Source organism: Uloborus diversus, chromosome 4 (assembly GCF_026930045.1).
Source record: "Uloborus diversus isolate 005 chromosome 4, Udiv.v.3.1, whole genome shotgun sequence".
Taxonomy (NCBI): domain Eukaryota; kingdom Metazoa; phylum Arthropoda; class Arachnida; order Araneae; family Uloboridae; genus Uloborus; species Uloborus diversus.
The window spans coordinates 144,653,377-144,657,662 of record NC_072734.1 but is presented as its reverse complement, the minus strand read 5'-3'; positions in this window follow the sequence as shown (position 1 = coordinate 144,657,662).

The window sequence follows — 4,286 nt, the reverse complement described above, 5'->3', positions numbered from 1 at the left end:
GTGAGTTAGGGTCACGTCAAAAATGGGAAGCGAAACAAGTTATGAAGTACTGCAACTTTAAAACAGGAAAATAAACGTTTCAAAATTTTTAAAAACTCCCCCCTCCCTCCCAAGCTATAACTTCAGAATTATTGAATGAGTTGTGTACTCTGTACAATATAGACCGGGGCAGATATTCTATAGGGGCACGTATTCCAACGCGCCATAGTTTAAGTGTTTCTCGCTAGGTAGCGACGCTTACTGGACAGTGTGAAACTTCAGCACTGCGCACGCCTTCCACGTGATCCTCAGTTCATCAGCTGGCTTTGTCTTAATGAGAAACCAACTTTTGCGGTTTTTCTTCTGGTGAGTAACTTTGCAAGCATTTACTTTTCATTAAAAAAACATGCATGATACTGTTTTTGTTTCACTGTCAGGTCTTAACTTTAAACTAGATTTCATTACGGTTCTGATGGCGTGATTGCTTTGGCAAATAGTTTTTATTTTCATAGTTAAATATTACAAAAAAAATCAAATATGGCGTTGGGGCACGTATTCCAATTCAATACGGGGCACATTTTCTAATTGGAAAATGTGCCCCGGGCTCTTCATGGATGTTTTTTTTTTCTTCTTTTTTTTACCGTTTAACTTTGTATTTTTAGTCAATACAGTTTATACGTATTTACTGCATAAAACCACAATTATAAATATTTAAAATTAAATTTTGGATAACTACTTAAATGATCTGATTTTTTTTTTTTTTACAGTATCAAGTCATATCTGAAACTGAATTTCATTCTCCAATGTGATACATCAGATGGACTGAAAATGGTGCTTAATTACCGTAAAAAGTCAAACCGAGGGAACTAACTACACACTTTAGCAAATAAATGCAGCGCTTGCAGCAATAAGAAATGGATGAAATGTTAGGAAAGCCTCTATAGACTTATATAAATACGAGAACATTAAATAACTACTGCCACAAGTTCATTAATGTTCAGTTGGCTCCAACTAAAGTACCTCTAGTCAAAGTGCCTCAGGCCGAAGTTCCACAAGTCGAAATGCCTCAAACCGAACTACCACAAGCCGAAGTGCCTCAAGCTGATGGCCTTTAAGTCGAAATGCCACAGGCCGAAGTACCTCAAGCAGAAGTTTCTACAACCCAAATGCCACAAGTCGATGTACCATCAGCACGAGTTCCTGTAGTTGAAATGGTCTCAACTGAAGGCTTTTCCCCATCTGTTCACAGACAGATCGGCTCCAGACGAAGTAAACAATGTGTGCCCAACTACTAACACTTCTGACAATCGTCCAGCCAGTTCCTTTTCAGTTATTCTCAATGAATTATGTCAACTATAATTAGGGCTACCAGAAGGTGTTCCTTCTACATCAAAGGACATCCAAGGTGAGCCTAACCCACAACCGTCTCGCTCGCTGATAGCTAGTTCTTTGCCTCAACAGTATTTTCCATCCCCCGAAGAAATCAGACCATTTGAAAAGGCTGCCCCGAGGAAAGGCACAGGCAAGGGGAGGAAACAACGAAAATCCGCCATTTTAACGGATGCTCCTGTCAAAAACGCTCTTCAAACAGAGCAAGAAGCTAAAAAGGAACAGTTTAACACGGTCATTTTAAGAAATGAAAAAGGAAAGCAAACTGTGAAGCCTCAGCTATTTGTTGATGAAAAAAGGGAGAAGAAGACATTTCGCATTCTTAAGAAAAATAAAACTAAATATGCCAATGTATCAAGTGAGGAAGAAGATGAAGACTGTGTTTGCCTATATTGCTTTGACACCTTTTCTAAGTCAAAGTCAAAAGAAAGTGAATCCAGTGTATTCATTGCAAGAAATGGGCTCACGGAGCGTGCGTCAAAAAAGAAGATTCTGTTTTTTGTTTGCATTAATTGTCACAGTGATATGGAAGATGACTCTGACAAACATTGATTATTGTTATAATACATTTTAATGTAATAAATTATTAAGAATGTACCCATTGTACTTACCAATGAATTAGAATATAAATTTTACGTTACACTCTATGTTTATTTTACCTATTATAGACCATTTAATCTAACTGGAAAACTTGCCCCGACCCAATTTTATATCTTAGAAAACGTGCCCCGGCTGCGGGGTTGGTTTTCCAACGTGAATAGGTAACAAATATATATTTATTTCTTTGAAGTTTTTTAATTTTTTTATGTTTTAGTAATGTTAATACTTAGCCTAAAGTACAAGAATTCAAGGCGTAATCAAAACTTAACAAAATGTTTAAATAAAAAAAATTAAAAATATAAAACAAAAAAAGTTGGAAAACCTGCCCCGGTCTCCACTACTCTCTCTCTCGCTCTTTTTTTTTTTTTTTGTAAGAAAAGGAATAGAAAACTCATTTCGTAGCCTTGCCAAGAGAGTGCAGTACAATTTTTCAAAAGTCAAACGAGTTAAAAATTTGGTAGTAGTGCAAAATTAACCAACATTGAACACAGTTACCCGAATCGAATGTAATACCTTTAATTTGCACAAAGCAGTAAAAAAAAAAAAAAAACATTTTTTTAAATGATTGCAGCAATACACTGAACCATGATCATTCTTGACAACTGTATTCTTCTAATTTTGTAGAAAACTTTAATTTTACTATGACCAGATAGTATAGAGATTTTTTTAGTTTTACTTTTTAATTTTGAGTAAAAAAGCGGCGTGAATTCGGAAACATTTATGCCACTCTCTCACTGAACAACCGGTAACAGGGAAAAGGGAAATAATATTCATATTCCTGCAGTTCGGATAGTAGAACATTTTTTTTTTTTAAATGGTGCAAGAAACATATAAAGCGGGATTTGAAATTTATCAGTACAAACGCTTTCAAAAAATTTTACACGATGCACTGTAAAAAATAAAATAAATGAAAACTATTCTGGGAAATAATGGGCTGCAAATGTGCCTTATTTTTTTATCAGTAACGATCTGACAATAAACAGAAAAGCTTCCAGCTAAAAGTCAGTAACTTTTCTAAAATGAACCCGAAATCGTCCTGAAAAATTCAAAAACTTCCCAATAAAAGTCACATTTCTGTAATAAATCAGGACCTTTATACGAAAACTTATAGCCTAAGAGCCCATGAGTGCCAGACCTACGTCATAGTATAAAGGCCCAAATTTTTTTTTTGCGTAGGCACATCGCAACACGTAAGAAAGGTTCCCCATTAGTTAAGCCGAGTCGCGCTGGCTTTGGCAGGAAACAGGTAGCAAAAGTGCGTGAAATTGCTGCAAAAACTATTTACCATAGATTTATTTCATGTCACGTGACCTGGTGATCCCCATCCAAACGTCTCCGATTTGGATGACGTTTTAGAGAGGTGTAGACATGTCTTTGAAACTAAAGCGGGTTAACTTTCAGCTTCCAAGACACCATGAGGATCTAAGATACCTCAAAAGGAAAGAAAAGAGTAGGCTCCAAAATGGCCTCTAGTGGGGGAACCGTGCTAAACACGACAATCCGTTTCACAAAGCTGATCCGCCATTTTGGAGCCCTTTTTTCATTGATCCTAGATCCTCAGGATTTGGGTCTTGGAAGATGAAAATTTGTATAGATTAGTTTCAAAGGCATGTCTGCACCTCTATAAAATTTCATTCAAATTGGAGGTTGTCGGGTGGAGATGACGAAATCACTTCACATGGAATGACTCAGTTTTTGGGACACCTTCGCTACCTGTTTCCTGCCAAAGTCAGCGCGACTCCGCTTAAATAATAGCGAACCGTTCTTACCCCCTGTGAAGTGCTTACGAAGAAAAATTTTGGGCCTTTATACTATGACGTAGGACTGGCAATCATGGGCTCTTGCTCTTTAGATATGTTTATTTCAATAACTCGGCACCTTCTTATTTTACTAGGAAGGCTTCTAGAGCATTTAGAAAATGTGGCCGAAACTAAGGTGGAATTTCAAGCTAAATTCCAAAAAGTTTATCTGCCTGCATTTTTTAGGCAGCTAAAGTATCGAGAGATTGCTTTTACACCCTCGTTTGGTGCTTGGTCAATCTGGTACTATTGTAACCCAGCACAATGTCATTGGTAGATAAAAATGTTTTTCACAACAGTGAGAACACTGCATTCATGCAGCTTGTAGCAATTCAGGAAACTTTTCGCAAGTATACTGCTTCTTCACAGGAATCAAGGTGAAACCCTGGAATGTTACCGGGAAAAAACTGTAACGTTTCGAAATTTTCTAACAGTGTAGATTTTTTAAAAATGTATGAAAAAAAAGGCATGATTATGCATACATATTTATTTGCAAATATTTTGAGAGTAAAATCTTAC